The sequence below is a fragment of the Anguilla anguilla genome, chromosome 11 (genome assembly GCF_013347855.1).
Source record: "Anguilla anguilla isolate fAngAng1 chromosome 11, fAngAng1.pri, whole genome shotgun sequence".
In the NCBI taxonomy this organism is placed as follows: Eukaryota; Metazoa; Chordata; class Actinopteri; order Anguilliformes; family Anguillidae; genus Anguilla; species Anguilla anguilla.
Window position 1 is genome coordinate 33,371,946 of NC_049211.1, and position 18,072 is coordinate 33,390,017.

General features: G+C 44.5%; 1 protein-coding gene across 6 annotated transcripts in view; it reads left to right on the plus strand.

Annotated features, from left to right (window-relative positions):
- The first annotated feature begins 1,947 nt into the window (after positions 1 to 1,947).
- dlgap4a (discs, large (Drosophila) homolog-associated protein 4a) overlaps positions 1,948 to 18,072 on the plus strand; it is a 152,442-nt gene continuing 136,317 nt past the window's right edge. For all 6 annotated transcript variants that reach the window (XM_035383191.1, XM_035383190.1, XM_035383194.1 and 3 more), the window contains exon 1: positions 1,948 to 2,297. The gene's annotated coding sequence lies outside the window, so the exon portion shown is untranslated. The remainder of the gene's footprint in view (positions 2,298 to 18,072) is intronic.

Sequence of the window (18,072 nt, forward strand, 5' to 3'; positions counted from 1 at the left end):
TTATTTCATATTACTAATAGTGTATACGTGACTATGTTTTCATTATTTAGCGAAAAAAACATTTAAAGCGGGGCTTCCCAATCGTGTTCTTGGAAATCTACCCTCCTTTATGTTTTCATTTCAATCCTAATTTGGCAACTGATTCTATACCAATTTTCAGCTCAGCGAGATCTCTGGCTGTTGAATGAAATGTGCTTTGTTTAGGGGTGTAGTGAAAACCTACAGGACAGTAGATCTCCAGGAACAGGGTTGGGCAACCCTGATGTAAAGCAATTTTCTTGATGCATTTTTAGTTTTCTTTTGTTTTTATATATAGGTAATAATATAATTTAATATAATATAATATTACAAGCTGTGCATAAAGAACTACCCACAGGTGCGATCTGGCCCTTATCATAAGCCATGACATGAATAGCTTTATAGAGTTCCACACTCAATAGAAAGAAGTATATGCATAGAAGGTATTAAAAATGGACTGTGCATACTCGAAACCACACACGAAAGCAGATTGAGCATGAAAATAGGTTAGAGTTATCCGTGATAAAAGACTTAACTGAAAAAAGATTAAATCATATTCTTCAAATTAAGCGCATCATGTCTTGTTACAATGTTAAAATGATTGTGCAGCACCATTTGTTCCCCCCAAAGTTTTTTTTTTTTATTTGTTGTTTTTTGTTTTTATTTGCATTTCACATTTTAAGCATGTGTACCAAATGGATTGTTTTTACCAAAGGGAGGTCTAGAAAATAATTTTGGGCTGGGATGGGTTAAATACTGTACCTTGTGGAATATGTTAGATTATTGTGTGCTTTTAAAAATAATAATTAAAAAAAAACATGCAATAACCTTCATGCTGACATTGTCTTGACATTGTGAAATGGGTAACAAAACAAAGGAGGAAAAATCTATCTTGAGAACGGGCATGTCAACCATTTCACCAGTGCGTTCTGTGTGTGCCTTACATTGGACTTTCAGATAGTGTTCCTTTTATCAAAATATCTTGGGGGGGGGGGGGGTACACACCATGCAGCCTGCAGCTGCCATTTCATTATAAACTGTTTCATTTTGCCAATATCAATACTGCAACAGGGGTGTTAAAGTCAGTGTGGCCTTTCCCATCTCTCGGTGTTGGTGTCAAAGAAAGTTGTAACGTTCCCACATGAAGGAACTTGGTCACAGTTTGGCACCAGAATGAACCTACCACTGTCTCAACTAATGACCTACTAGTTTTTTTTTTTTTTTTTTTTTGGGTGGTAATTCTTGAGATGCAAGGTGCTCTGGGGTGTATCCATATCTACTCAGCATGTGGAGTACATATGCTTGGCCAAGTCCAGGACTTGACCTTGCATGAATTCAAATAATGTCAGAGACTATAGAAATGTATTTTAAATTGATATAACAGCATTCTGGCAGTTCTCTCTGGACGTAGGTGAGGGAGAATACGTGTTTACAGTGTTGGCAGACATATCAGGGTTAGACTCGTACGCCTACTTCTCTTGCAATAAATAATGGACAATATTCGTCACTGTATTACTTCATCATTGTCGAAGTATATATATGTGTCTGCGTGAGAGGCAGTCTCCGACCACAAGCATGTTTAGCGTGCAAACTAATCTTACCAAAGATTTAAAATAGAACGCGAAATTAATGGCGATATAGTGTTACTCCTGAAAATATGACGAAACTATTGCACTATTGGTCGTGGGTGGCTGTCAGTGGTGCTTACTTTGCACGTTTCGACAAACGGCCCCCGTATTTTCGCTTCCAGACTCTCTCTCTCTCTCTCTCTCTCTCTCTCTCTCTCTCTCTCTCTCTCTCTCTCTCTCTCTCTCTCTCTCTCTCTCTCTCTCTCTCTCTCTCTCTCTCTCTCTCTCTCTCTCTCTCTCTCTCTCTCTCTCTCTCTCTCTCTCTCTCTCTCTCTCTCTCTCTCATCCCAAGTCCCAACGGTCCATTGAGCGCTGCAGCATCACTGCCCTCCTCGCGGAGCTCTCCCTCCTCATGGCATACGTGAATGAACTGCTGTAATGGGGATCACGAAGAGCCGGGGCGCTCGCATTTCCCTTGCCGTCTTTGACGTACGCTAATAAAAATCCAAAAAGATAAACAACAATAAGAATAATAATAAAAAACTAAAAATAAACCACAAAACATTTCGTATTGCAGTCAAATTGTTGCATTAATTACGCGAGCTTCCGATCTTTCAAAATCTCTGTCACATCGCGGACTCTTCACAGACACGATCAGGATAACACCTCTGGTTACATTGCAACGGAACAACAAACAAAAAACGGAAAAAGGTACGTTACGTGTTAGCGCTGGGTACGTGAATTGCTGGTGGTTTTGATTTACAAGACAGTTTCTGTTTATGTCATGTCCATCGTTTCATACGAATGCTGGAGAGAAGAGGAAGATTGATATGTTATTCTACACATACTGTAGGTGTTTGGTATATCTGAAATATGTAGGCTATTACGTCTGCAGTAACTGTCGGTGACTGAAGGGAAGGAATAGCGGTTCATTCGGTAGTGGGCTGTAAGATGCTTTTTTTTCGCCATTAACTGCTATTTGGCGGCAGTCATGTATTCGTATGTTATTTATATATTCATTGTTGCATTTTTGAACTTGTGATGAATATGTTGCTTATACGAAAATGTAACAAAAATGAACAGAATTTAATTTATTTGTTATTACTGTTTCATTTTGGGGATGTGATGGGACATTTGACAGTGCCTTGGTGAAATGGAACTGAAAAAGTGAATTTGTTGACATTTTCCGTTTTTGTTGGTTTTACACTGACGCAATGACGGAGTGGAATGCTTTATGGGGTGCTCAAGTTTATTTACGCCGACATGCAAGCTCTGTGAAGTCAGCGGAGATACAGTACAGCAGCATTACTCTTGCGTAGTCTGCTCACGCATAGATCCAAAATTGAAACGTCAGTCTATGACCCAGGACGTCAGCATACACAGTGAAATGTCCAGTGTTAATTCAGCTCTAACAGAGTACATGTGAGTTAAATAACAACGATATGTATATTGAAGAAATGATTTCACATTGAACACTTTACTGTGTAGGCTACCCACTAAAACAGCTGTGTGGTAGCAGCGTATTAACGGATTGGTCACAATGACACAGGTGTCGAGTTCCACCAATGCCTTGACAGTCTTTTAATGTGTCTGAGGATTTTCTTAAATTCACCTTACATCATTAACCCGTCCGTCCGAGAGGCGCTAACTGGAGACTGGATGGGGGAAACATGCGTTTTGTGGTACATTTTTAAAAATGTTAAAACCAGAGGGAGCCAACACGTGCCAATTCACTCCCCGTTTAATCTGGTGAAGATCAGAACAGGGTTGTAAAGGTCTCTCTCTCTCTCATTCATATATATTCCTGTTTACGCGTTACATAGGCAGGCAGCTTGTTTTCACGTTGATTCAAACTTAATGCAGCGTTTAGCGAATAGGGAGGGAGGGAAGGAATTGGGTCGTACAGGGATTCAGTGACACAAGGAATCTCAGGGCAGTGTGATCCACTGCTGGGGAGGAAGAGGTGGGTTAGTCCCAGCGAGCGGAATCCCTGCATTGGTAAAAGGATATACTAATTTGAAAGTGAAAAGAGACGTGTGCCTGCACCGTTGGTATCCGCCAGGAATCCAACAATTAAAAGCCCATTTGAAGAACGTAGTGTTTAATAATTCATTGGCAGCCAACAACGCATCCCTAGATTGTTAAGTGGACGGCGTTGTTGTGACAGATTGGTCCCCAGGAAGGAGTTGTCAAAACAAATGCTAATGACGGAAAAGGCATAATAATAACAATAATAATATAAATGACTGCATTGGCATTTCCCACACGTCTTAGAGCATACAAGGACATACAACGCCGGTTTGTAATGCTTTCCTCCACATCCGATAGTAGCCTACCAGGTCACTGTTCTTTTTTTAATCTTTCCCTCTATTAAACTCCAGGAGCTGTCAAATTAACATGGTTTTGCGTCCCCATTTTGACGCGCAATTTTTTAATGACCTCAATAAAATTGTTATAACTGTTTCAGTGACCTGGATTTCTGGCCTCCCAGAGTTCTGAGTCTAAAATACCAACTCCTGTTCAAATAGAAACGCTAACAGCCTGCCGATCTTGAGTAGCCTACCCGCGGTTGTAAACGATCTATGCCTTTCTGTCGTTATCACGGGTTCCTTGCATCAAACCTGGATTGTTTTCACTTTGTTCCTTATAGGCATTATGCCAGACACCCTGACCAGTGACCAAGGCACCTCAAATGACAACGGACAGACCCAGTTATATTTATTTCACCCACATACGAGCTTTTATCCTCCACGTTCACTGGAATAAAGCAAAACGTACGTACTTCAGAAACGCGACAGTGTAATGTCTCTGTTCGTGAGCGCATACTTGTGAGTAGAGTGTTGGCTCTGACAACCTCATGGCACGTACGGTATATGTGCAGACGCATATACTAATGACACCACTGAAATCCATTTTCTTCAACAGTAGCCTACCTCTCTCTTTCACCCTCTACAGTGGCACTTTATACATCACCCCTTAATTCACTCTCAGGCAAAAAGATATCCAGCAGCACCTCTGACCTCCAGGTCGTGATTTGAGTAGCTATGCTTTGAGGTTTACTATAACGCTAGAGATCAGGGTTGTCCAGTCTTGTCCCAAAAAGGTCTTGTGAGGATACGGACATTTGTTCTAGTCTGCCACTAAAACACCTGATTCAACTAATAAACAATCATATAGGCCAGTTGAAATAATTAACGATCATGATCTTGAGTGAATACACTGAGTAGTTTAATCAGAGTTTTTTAAGTGTTGGTAAAAACGTGCAGCCTCACCGGCCCTTCTCAGATAAGGTTGAGAGATCGAATCTAACCCATGTTCCTGGAGAAGTACAGGTTCTTGGGTTTTTTTATACCAGGAGTTTTAAACTCCCATCCTGGAGGGCCACAGTCTCTGCTGGTTTTTGTGATTTCCCTTTGATCAGCAGCCAATCTAGGCATTTGGAAACAAGGTGCGCAGACTCTTTTGCCAATAAATAGCTTAAATAACGCACTGAAATGCTTAATTTAGAAAGCTGGCCGCCGCACTGCTCACCGGGTCCGGGATTGAGAACCCTGGGTTAGAGCACACGCTGGATAGGTGCTACAGGTGGCATCAAACTTTTTAAAAAAGTAGAATCAAATCCCATTTGTTCGGAATGCGGAAATTGTTCCTGGAGTCAGAGGAGCGAAGAGCTTTGATAACTTGGGTTTCTTTTTGAAGTGGAATCATTCCCCAGGGCCACAAGCCTCTTACTTTTTCTTTGCTTTCTTTTTTTTTCCCTGAGAAGCTGCAGGACGGGGCCGATGTCCGTCAGATCTGTTTCCCTGAGGTTGGGGGGAGAAACGCAAGAGCGGAGTTAAATGCTAGCCTGCAGTTTCACGCTGAGCGAATGCCCGAATCTAATCAATTGTGATTATAGTTTTGTTTGGGGTCTATTTGTTTATACGGTTCCACTTTTTGTTGCTGACTTGGCATTATGGTTTGGCTGCTTTGGCCAGATCGCTGGAAAACTTTACAAAGAAATGAAATAAAGCTGCATATTTCAAAATCCTCTCTCAGTTTATGCCCATACCCTGCGGTTTTATAACGAACAGAGGCCTTAGCCTTTTCAATACTTTTTTAGAGGCTGGTGTGCTGGTTTTCATTATTATTATTAGTATTATTAGTATTATTTTGAATAATGATGTGCTTGTTTCTCTGGTTTGCTGCTTTGAGTCCCTTTACATTCAGTCCTGCCCTCTGCCCTTGCGCTGTGTCATGTCATGTCGTATTTTTTTATTTTTTGGGCGGAAAGTGCTGGAAGGGGGACTGTCACCCCCACCCATCAGTGCTTGCAGTGCTCTGATTAAAACGTCTCTCTCTCTCACTCTCTCTCTCTCTCTCACCCAAGGTGCATTGCTTAGTCATTCCTGAGCTGCCGTTAAAATTGCCTGCCAGGAATTTAATGGCACATCTAGCAGTAGTGCTCTTTCTGGAGAAAAGGGAATAAAAACAAAAAAAATTGCAAAACAAAGAAAGACTGGCAAGGGCCCAAACTACTTGTGGGAGTTGTATTGGCAGCCTGAGAGGTGGGACTGTGACTGCTTTTATCCACAGCCATGCTGCCCACGGGCGGACGGCGACGGCGGTTAGCTGTAGAGAAGCAGCCCACAGGCGTACCGTGACAGCGGTTAGCCGCTCTGCCCACAGGTGTACAGTGATGGCAGTTAGCCGTAGCTGCGCTGCACATGAGCAGAATGTAATGGCAGTTAGCCGCGCTGCCCATGGTCAGACTGTAATGGTGGTTAGCCATAGCCATGTTACCTAAGGGTGGACTGCGACTGCGGTTAGCTGTAGCAGAGCTGCCCACAGGCGTACTGTGACAGCGGTTAGCCGCTCTGCCCACAAGCGTACTGTGATGGCAGTTGGGCAGTTAGCCGTAGCCACGCTGCCCATGGTTAGACTTCGACGGCGGTTAGCCACATTGCCCGTGATCAGACTGCAATGGCGGTTAGCTGCGCTGCCCATGAGCAGACCGTGATGGCAGTTAGCCATAGCCACGTTGCCCATGGGCGGACGGCGACAGCAGTTAGCAGTAGCGGAGCTGCCCACAGGTGTATTGTGACGGCAGTTAGCCACGCTGCCCATGGTCAGACTGTAATGGTGGTTAGCCGTAGCCATGTTACCTAAGGGTGGACTGCGACTGCAGTTAGCTGTAACTTTGCCGCCCATGAGCTGACTGTGGTGGCAGTTAGCCGTAGCCACATTGCCCATGAGCAGACTGTGACGGCAGTTAGCCGTAGCCACATTGCCCATGAGCAGACTGTGACTGCAGTTAGCTGTAACTTTGTTGCCCATGGGCAGACTGTGACTGCAGTTAGCCATAGCTACGTTGCCTAAGGGCGGACAGCGTTAGCCGTAGCGGAGCTGCCCACGGGCAAAATGCAGTGGTTGAATTTTGTCCTCAGCTTAACAAAATGAACTCGCGCCAGAGTTGCATTTCATTTCCTTGTTAATTACTAGCGCACAATAGGTCATGAGTTTCAGGAATAATAATGTTGCGATAATGGGGCCGGCAGGACTGGACACTTTGTTAATTCAGGACGAGCTGGCGAAGTGCGCCTCTTGGAGAGACTGAATCGGAGTCCGTTCCACTCATCTCCCTGCCTCCCGCCATAAACGTCACCTTCAGCTTGTTATGGAGGAAGCGGAAAACGCAGCGGGCAGAGGTTCAAGTGCAGTGCCCGATCTGACCTGCCTGGGCTCCGTAAATCCCCCCTGATGCGGATCTGCGGCAACAGCCCGGGTTGCCACGCCTCAGGCCAAATCTGCATTGGTGGACTCACCTGGCTTTGATTAACTGCCGTGATTAAACAGATGTGCAGTAAGGGAAAGCATTGCTGATCTATTATTAACGGAGGCTAGCCTGTGCGGGTGCTAGACTTATGTGGTAGAGCAATAATAATAATAATAATAATAATAATATTGTTATTATTATTATTGTTATTATTATTATTATTAGTAGTAGTAGTAGTACTATCAGTAGTAGTAGCAGTAGTACGATTAGTAGTAGTAGCATATTATTAACCTTTTAGTCAACTACTTATCCAGGATTCATGTCATAGTTTACATGATATTGTTTTTTATTCAGACATTAACTGAACCATTGTCAGTTTAAATGAGAGGCCCACTCCACACAGCGATCGTACTGCGGCCTGTGGCGTGGTGTCACAGTTGAAGCAGGACACGGCCCTGTACAGTGGCAGTTTCCAGCCAGCACTTTCCGTAATAATGGTGTGACGGGTGGCAGTGTTAATGCAGCGTGTACATACAGTGCATTATTACTGTTGTGTGTCTTTCTCATGACCTGAACCCCTCCCGCGTCTCGCTAATGGGTCCCGGCCCACAAATTGCAAACCACTGATGTAAGCTGCGCCTGGGAACTGAACCTTAGGCGACCCGGTTGCGAGCACAGCTCCTGAGCCGCCACCTTCGCAAAGCGGATCTCTCCCCCGTCCAGCACCGGCTCGTTGAAGTCTATCTCAACCCTAAGCTCTTCCCAAGCATCTATCCTCCCTCTCATCCCTCATTCCCAGAGGGGCTAAGTGGCTCGTAATTGGAAATATGTTCCAGTCTCTCTCTCTCTCTCTCTCTCTATCACTCTCTCTCCCGCTCCTCCTCCCTATCTCTCGCTCACTCTCTCACACACTTTTCATATCTGAGCTAAGTCACGTCTGAGGCGATATTTGCTCAGTGCTGCGGCATCTTAACCCCGCCAGATAAACAGTCAGAGTCGGGGATCCTCGTAAACAGCGTGCGATTCGTGTAATTCCTGCTCCGCAGCGATTTGCGGGCTCTTAAAGTCCCCCCTCTCTCGCTCAGTCCGGCCCTCCGGCGGCGGCGGGTCGAAAATGGGTCAGCGGCTTACGAGGAGAGGTACGCCAGCCGGGCCCCTCGACGCTTCGCCCGCTATCGCTCTGAAGCGCACTCCACGCGGCCGTCGTACCGCAGCCATATCTGAAGCAGGACGCGGTTAAAAAAATCTAGGGCTACAAAATAGAGTTTTGTAGCACATTCTGATGACTTTAAAAGTCCCAAAAATACTCCACACATCAAGGTCTATGGTGGGGGGGGGGGGGGACATTTGAGGGCCTCTCTCTCTCTCTCTCTCTCTCTCTCTCTATCTCTCCATTTCTCTCTCTCTCCCCCTTCCTTCTTTCTAAATGCACTGCTATCATTGAGTATCATTGAGCGTATTTTTAGGTGTTTGACCGCACCATGTTTATTCTTGGATCCCTTGCTCCGCTCTCGCCATAGAAACAGAAAGCAAGTTCTCTGAGAGATGGAGCAAAGTAATTGAGAGGGAAACAGAGGAGACCCCACCCCCCACCCCACCCCAAGCTCTCTGCACCATTTTGATCGCCCTGCACCCACTGTGACCCGCCGTGCTCCCTCTCCATGTCCTCGCTACTGTTCAGCCACCTGCTAACTACACCCTTGACCCATTTCTCTCTGTCTGAGTCCGTTTGCCTGAGTAACATAAGTGGGGTGCCAGTACCTTTATACATTTATTTTCCTTCTGTCTTTCTAGAAAGTGGTAATGGAATTGTCAGCAAGACACCTAGAGGCCTCAAGGACACCTATGGATTTTCTCTGTAAAAAAGGGAAAATGTTTACATGAACACATTAAACAGCCAGAAATCAGTACTTGTAAGGACAGTCCTCTTAGCACTTCTGTGGCCTGTACAAGCAAACATCATTCCTGGATTTCACGTTTTGGTTCATGGAAGGCACCAGAATATTCGATACTTTCCAGGGACCCTTAATAATAGCAGCAGTCCCCCCCCCCCCCATGAAAACAGGGGGGAATGTTCTGGGAGTTAGCCGGGAGTGGTCCATAAAGACAAACTGAGTTTCTCTGACTGCGCGTTCTGTGTCTCAGTCTCGAAGACCCAATTAGCCGCAGACCTCGGCGATGACACCGCCGCACCGGTGTCGCACGGGGTCCGACGGACGCCGCGGGATCAAAAGGGCGAGACGACCTGACAGAATCTGAGCTCTGCGTTCTGACATCTATCTTCCCTCCCCCCCCCCCCCTTTTTAAAACACCGCGACCCAACCCGGAGTGCAGGGGAACGAGTCACCCCGACTCAGCCGGAGGACCGGGAGAAATGTCACGCGGTTTGACGACTCTTTCAGTTTGTCTGCTAGCCCCCGGTGCTGTACTGTACTGTCTCCGTTTGCAGTCTTGGCTGTGGTACAGGGGTAGAGACCCTGGTACTATACTGGAAGTCTCGGTTTGCAGTCTTGGCTGTGGTACAGGGGTAGAGACCATGGTACTATACTGGAAGTCTCGGCTTGCAGTCTTGGCTGTGGTACAGGGGTAGAGACCCTGGTACTATACTGGAAGTCTCGGTTTGCAGTCTTGGCTGTGGTACAGGGGTAGAGACCCTGGTACTATACTGGAAGTCTCCGTTTGCAGTCTTGGCTGTGGTACAGTGGTAGAGACCCTGGTACTATACTGGAAGTCTCGGTTTGCAGTCTTGGCTGTGGTACAGGGGTAGAGACCCTGGTACTATACTGGATGTCTTGGTTTGCAGTCTTGGCTGTGGTACAGCGGTGGAGACCCTGGTACTATACTGGAAGTCTCGGTTTGCAGTCTTGGCTGTGGTACAGGGGTAGAGACCCTGGTACTATACTGGATGTCTTGGTTTGCAGTCTTGGCTGTGGTACAGGGGTGGAGACCCTGGTACTATACTGGAAGTCTCGGTTTGCAGTCTTGGCTGTGGTACAGGGGTAGAGACCCTGGTACTATACTGGATGTCTCGGTTTGCAGTCTTGGCTGTGGTACAGCGGTGGAGAACAGACCCTGTGACACTAATTGTGTGGCACGTAAGTCGGACAGCGTACGTCTGGGACGATTAATCGGTACACGACAGTTAATGAGCCCGTGTCCTGGGGTGAGTAATTATTTTTCATACATTTGAAATGAGAACAAATCCGAAAAGAGACCTGAATATGCGTTCCATTTACTGTTGTTTACTTTCTTGAAGCCCAGTTCTTCCGGTGAGGACAAAGAAAAAAAATCAACCAATTTTCTTTTCAAATCTTAAGAGTGATGAGCAGGTGGGCAACCAGGCATCTCTGTCGGGGGGGGGGCTTGGGGGGGGCGGGCTAATAGAGTGTTACAGTGAGGACATCATTTTGTAAGCCAACCAAGTTTCTTCTACCATGGATACCCTCAGCAGATTTCCATTGCTTTTCACCCTTAGGGATTTTGATTTCTTGTTTTTGTTTTCGATTTTACACCTTTTTATACAACAACTTCTTAGCAGCTTACTTTTTAAAGCACCTAATGGCTTTGGATATCCATGAGTGAGATATTAAAGGGTGTAATTTTTGTTATAAAACAAAACGTGAAACTCTCTTAAGCTTATGTTAACCACAGACTTTATTTTCTGCAGAAATCGAAATCCCTATGGGAAAAAAGCATTGGAGATCTGCCATTTACTGCATGATGTCATAAGATTCATGAGTGAATTCATTTCATATTTTGATGTTTCATTCTAGATGAACAAGCTTGCCGAAGCGAAAGCTGGCTGCTAGCTAACTTTGTGTAGCTCACTTCAATCTCATTTGGGGGTAGATTTGTGCATCTGTCTGCATCACCAGCATCATATAGCATTCTGGTTCTGATGTCATCACACATCCGGTTGCCAGAAGCAAAGCGCAAATGTGACGCTCTGGTGTTTTAGGCTGTAGACTGTATACTGTATTTTATAATATGTGCAAAAAATAGTATCACACAATCATGGCACTTTGATGGACGAATGCATTCGGGGGTCTAGAGCCCGACACTGGGTTTGCCGCAAATACTGAATATGTACTGTGTAAAATAGTCAGTGAGTCTCTTGTAGTACTGTGTGGCCTGTGTAGTGTAAAATAGTCACTGACTATCCTGCAGTACTGTGTAGCCTGTAGGATGTAAAATAGTCACCGACTCTCTTGTAGTACTGTTTAATTTGTAGAGTGTAAAGTAGTCACTGGCTATCCTGTAGTACTGTGTGGTCTGTAGGGCTGTGGGAATCCACTTTCCTGATACAAACCCCAATCACATCTCCTGGCATTGGTGTCTGTGGGTGTTTTCTGGCAGATCTATTCTATTTCAATGGGGTTGCACTATGGTTTCTCCATGTACATTAATGCCTAGCTACAGCATTCATGTTCGGCCTATGTCTCATGTCTTGTATGGAACATGTGAAATGCCCATCTCTCACACAATAGGAAGACAGTATTTAATTTACTTGCATTTCTGGTCACCCTGAATTAATTCAAATAGCATGCACGCACGCACGCACACACACGCGCACATTTTGGGGCTTGCTTTTAAAGTGTAACTGTCTGCATGAACTAGATGTCTCAGATGGCTGCACTCCCATTGGTTGTTTAAAGCATCTTATTTCTTGTCCTCCTACTCATTTTTTTTAAACGTTTCTTAATGCTCCTCCTCACCCTTTATTTTTTTCCATTTTCCCACTTCCTCTTTTCCTCCACCTCTCCTCTCCTCTTCATCTCCTCAGTCTTCCTTCTGGTATCTTCTCGTTTTTTTTTTTTTTGTCGTGTCTTCGCAGGAGTCAACATTCTCATCGCAGTCTCTTCCCATAGACAGAGACCTGAGGAATGGTGCATTTCTCTTTTCGTGGTGATTTGTTTATAACCTTTAACCATTAAAGCATTACCACTGAACAAATGTGTCTCAATTGACCCGAGTAATGGGAAGCCACAGAGCTGAGCTTCCCTCATCGTTCACAGCGATAAATCAGTGTGCCTAAGTCGTGTGGGTACATCTGTTTCTCATTCCTGTGCTACAGGCCATGCTGACTTGTGTGTGTGTGTGTTTTTGTGTACGTTTGTGTTGTCTGTATGTGTGTGTGTGTGTGTGTGTGTGTGTGTGTTTTTGTGTACGTGTGTGTTGTCTGTATGTGTGTGTGTGTGTGTGTGTGTGTGTTTTTGTGTACGTGTGTGTGTTGTCTGTATGTGTGTGTGTGTGTGTTTTTGTGTACGTATGTGTGTTGTGTGTATATGTGTGTGTGTGTGTGTGTCTGTGTCTGTGTGTGTGTGTGTTTTTGCACACGTGTGTGTTGTGTGTATATGTGGATGTGTGTGTATGTGTGTGTTTTTGTGTACGTGTGCATTGTGTGTATGTGTGTGTGTGTGTTTTTGTGTACGTGTGTGTTGTGTGTATATGTGTGTGTGTGTGTGCGTGTGTGTGCATATGTGCCAGTATGAGTCATGGCAGACCTGCTCTGCTTCAAGCTAATGGCCCCGCCCCCTCCCTACTTCATCTCTCTCACACGATACAGATGCTCAGACTGGCAGCTCTCTTCTTATCTCTGATACAGGCATACACACACACACACACACACACACAGAACTATCATGTGATTTTTTCAGCCACACATTCATATTGCAAACCTAACTATCGTTTCACATCTAAAGGTGTTCTATTGGACCGCTATTCCATCTGGGGATTGTGCAGGCCATCGGAGTAAACTGTCAAGTCATTGTCACGTTCGTGGAACTAGCATGAGATGATGTGTGATATGGCGCTGTGGCATTATCCTGCTGGAAGTATTCATTTAAAAGAGAATACACAGCGACCATAAAGGGATGCTCAGCAACAGTGCTGAGGTATGCTGTGGCATTAAAACGATGCACAATTTGTATTACGGGGCCTGAAAATATTCCCCACACCATTACACCTCCACCACCAGCCTGCCACGTCGACACAAGGCAGGATGGACGCATAAATTCTTGCCGTTTATGCCAAATTCTGACCCTACCGTATGCATGTCACAGCAGAAATCGAGATTTCTCAGACCAGGTGACCTTTTTCCAGTCTTTGATCTTTCAGTTTTGGTGATCATGTGCCCACCGTAGCCTCCTCTTCCTGTTTTTTGCTAGTTTTTGCACTGTTCCAAGTGTTCTCAATTTGGAGATAATGGCTCTCACAGTGGTTTGGTGTGGTCCTAGGGGTTTAGAAATGACTTTGTAATCCTTTCCAGACTTGAGATATTTCAACAGTTTTTTCTCATCTCTTCTGGAATTTCCTTTAATCGTGGCGCAGTGTGCTTCTATAAACTCTGTGCTGACTACTTCACTCTGACAGTAAGGTTAAATATAAGCGGTAAGCGGCTGCAATCAGGACTGACTGTGTTCAATCAGCTTAATCTAATAATTAATTAAATTATGTTAATTGGTTGATTGAGCAACTAAGGGGGTAATTACTTTTTTCACATGGGCAAAGTGTGTTTGTATGATAGGTGTTTGATAACTTTTTTCATTAAATAAATGAAATAATAATTTAAAAACTGTTTTGTTTACTCAGTTTCCCTTATTTTAAAATTTTGTCTACATTACATTTTGTCTACAGCTCTGAAACCACACAGTGTGAAAAATACGCAATAATAGAGGAAATCAGGAAGGGGACAAATACTTTTTCACAGCACTGTGGGATGCACGGAGGGTGATGCAGATCTGAAGCTGGCTGAGATTCTGGCTAACCAGAGCAGCACAACGGTACCCAGCACACGTGACTGACAAATAGGACGTCTACTTCAGGGTTTGGTCTCTGTTCTCTGTTCGCGATGAAAGAGAAGATGCTCTTGTCACATTCAGCCGTAGGTGGCTCTCATTGAAAGGTATAAAATGATTGAATGTGAATATGGACATGAACATGAGTTGATAAGTATGCGGTGTAATTATAGTGAGGAGAAGCTGTGGAATTTAACTCTTTAGTAACTGTGGCACTCTCCTGTACATTTTCTTATGTGCGTGTGTGTGTGTGTGTGCCTGTTTGTGTGCCTGTGTGTGTACAAAATCAGCAGTGATAGAGAATCTACACACACTCTCATGGCTACATCACATTCACACAGCATGTAATCCTTGTAATTAGCCAGAACACTCACTAGGATCTGGACCACTGCAGTGATACTGCTGCTGGCTCATTTTCTGATTCCCCCATTATCCTCCTGGGGAGCCAGGTTACATTTGCGAACATTACCATCCTGGAACAAATGTTGGTGGACAGCAGGGGTTTATGGGACATGTAGTGCACCCTATTAACACACTTGGGCCCTTTGCTGTGAGTGGAGGAGAAGTGACGTGTACGGATCTGGTGCCTCGCTCTAGAAACTGTGCAGCCATCGTCCAACAGGATATCACCAGGATAACATCTCCATAGTGATGGTTGCCTTGGTTTTGCTCAAGACGTTTTGGACAGGGCGGCCTTGTTGAATGGAAAGAAACTGAGCTTGAGGAGAGACTAGTGCAACAGCAGCAACACTTAGCCACACACCCAGGCATAGAGTATAGGGCGGTTATTAAGCACTTACTGGGCATTTCCAACTCCAAGCAGTTCATTAGTGGTTCATATTTGGAAGAGTTTGTTTAGTTTTGTGCCCAAAGTGCAATCTCAACTGCATCACCCCTTCAGATGAATAAATAGCTTGAGCTATTTGAACGGCAGAGGAAAAAATGCCTTTGAGTCCATTTATTCTCCCCCATTACAAAATGGCGGTAGTTCCAGCCATTCTTATCAGAATCTTGCTGCATTTATTGTTGAAAAGGAATAAGCTGCGATGTGCAGATCTCTTTCAGGAACGTCCCTGATTTCAGAAGACTGTTTCCCTCAGAGCAGTGCACTAGAGTTTTCGCTTAATGATGAAGCTTCTTTTGAAATGTTGCAGCCCCATGGATGGATGGGTTTATTCAGAGACGGTGCATGCAGACTGGGGTGCTCTCTGAATGTGCTCTGGGTTAGGCAGGATTTCAACATTTTTGCCACTCTTGGAGAATAATGGGCATACAATATTCTACAATATTATACAGTAGAACAAAATACTACATGAGGAGAACAAGCCATTCATCTAGAACATACGATTATAAGAATGCATACTGAGAACATGCCATTCAGCAAAGTGGCTGTTTCCGGGAGTTAACGCTGCATTAACCAGGATTCTTTAAAAAAAAAAAAAACCTGGGTTTTAAGGGGTTAATTTTCAGGAAGCTTAGGGGGAAGGGAATGTTTGTTGTTTTTTTACCGGATTTGGGTTTAATCCTAGAGTAGTTGGCTGTCAAAGCATCCCTTTTGCATCCATTGGAGTCTCCTACGGATTCACTAGGATTGACCATAGGATGGAGCAGGACTTGTTGTTGGAAATGACATCGAAAAGACGAATGCAGGAAGTTGGTGTAAACAGGGATATGAGGCCAGCATTGATCTGCTTTGGCTTCCCCATAGTCTAATCCATGTGCTGTCAGACTTAAAGCCCTTTCATTGAGATTTCTCCAGTAATTAAAAAAAGAAAGTGGAAGTTTCATTAGATTTGCAGGGTGAGTAGTTTTTGTTTTGAAAGAGCAGAGCTGTTGATTATTGTGAAGGCCCAAGTGTGGATTTGTTAGCCCGGTGGCTGAGGAATTCTCTGCCCTTTAAAGTTGTAGATTAACAGAAGCTTTATTGCAGTAAAAAGGATTGGAAATCATTAGTGCCTCAGTATTGCCACCAGTTAATAATTCCCCGGATTTGACAGAAAGCAGGAAAACGGGGACTGCGGTAGCGGAATAACCAATGGGAGCTCTTCTTATTTTCCGTGCGGAGAACGCCTGCCGATAACACACACCGTCTGTCACCAGCTCCCCTTTGAGAACGTGCGAGAACATCCATCAGAAATGAAAGCTCCTGGGTGGCTATGGAACCCTTTCTGGAAAGGGGGAGATTCCCAGATGGGACGGCGTCGCTGTGTCCTCCAGCGAGCCGCGCCCCCTGATTTGCCTGAGTAAAATATCCTCAAGCAATCAGCCAATTTAAGGTGATATGTATGCAGCACATTACCTGAAAATGTCTGCCCTCCATTGGCTTGTCTTATGGAGATGGAATATGGAATGTTCTGGGTGGTTCAGGAGTGGGTTTAGTTATAGCCTGTATAGGCGCATAACTACGCCTCCTGGACCAGATGGCAGTCTACTGCAGTACCAGTTACCTTTGATCCCTCTCTTTTTTGCTAGGAAGAGAGCCAGTAACAATTTTGGGCGGCAGTGTAGTATGATGGTAAGGAGCTGGTCTTGTAACCTAAGGGTCATACGTTCGATTCCCAGGTTGGACACTGCCGTTGTACGCTTGAGCAAGGTACTTAACCTGCATTGCTTCAGTATATATCCAGCTGTATAAATGGATGCAGTGTAAATGCTATATAATAAGTTCTGTAAGTTTCTCCGGATAAGAGCGTCTGCTAAATGCCTGTAATGATGATCATTTTTAATGTCTTTGAGCATAGGAACAAAAACTCAATGGACCGTAACGACAGGAGTGGGGCATTCAGTTTGGCTAATCAGCTCTATTCAACACGGTGAAAATCAGTAACTCTTTAGGATACATCTGGTTTTTTAATGGACAATGAAACATTAATGACTCCATTGTACCTAAATAAAAATATATTGTTTATCTTTTTCTGGTCCGATATTAATTAACTTTAGATTTGGGGAAGAAAGCCAAAGCTGCCTCATAAGATTATAATGAGTACTGTTACAGGTTGGCTTGTCTTAACAGTGCATAGTGTAACATAGCACTGCATAGTGGTTGTCTTCATTACAAATTTACTTACATTTATTCATTTTTACCAACCACATTGATAGCATGTATTTGCAGTGGTGTATAGCACTGGTATTAATTGCCTATTCAGACTTCAATGCTATACAAACTATTTTCAAGTATTACCAGTAAATCGACCAGTGAGTCTGGCAATCATTTGACACTGGAAGCCTTTTGAGCCAGGATGGCACCTCGTACTTTCATGTCACAAGCAAGCTGGCAGATGATAATTTGACACCGGAAGCCTTTTGATCCAGAATGGCTCCTTATACTTTTGTGTCACAATCAACCAGGCAGTTTATCATTTGGCATTGGAAGCTGTTTGAGCCAGACTGACACCTACTTTTCAGTGTCACATAGAAGCTGGCTGGTGATCATTTTACTTTGTGAAGCCCTTTGAGCCGAAATGTCTGATTCTGATTTTTGTGGCACAGAGAAAAACTGGATGTACAAATGCAGTCTGCTCCATGAGCAGGTTGGTGGTCCACCTCAAGACCCATTTGTCATTGCTCTGTGTCTGTCTGTGGAGCCGTTTGTCCACGGCTTCTGTCACTGTCATCTGAGCAGATCAGTGCACACATTCCCATCATGCTGTGCAGGCAGAAACAGAGCTGTTCTCCCTGTGCCCCATCTGTCATGTGGCTGTGAGGAATGGAACCTTCCGGTGACCCAAAGCCACGCCTCTTCTCTCGAAACGTTCGCAGATATGGAAAGCCTTTCCTCCGGGCCTTTTCTCCGCCCTTCTCACCACCTCTTTTTATCTCCTCTTCATCTCTCATCTGTTTTACGCTGGGGAGACGATTATCAAGATGACAATGGCTATCAGGATGAGCACACTTTCAGGTTCTCTTATGTGTCCTTTCTTTGTTCCTTTGTTCT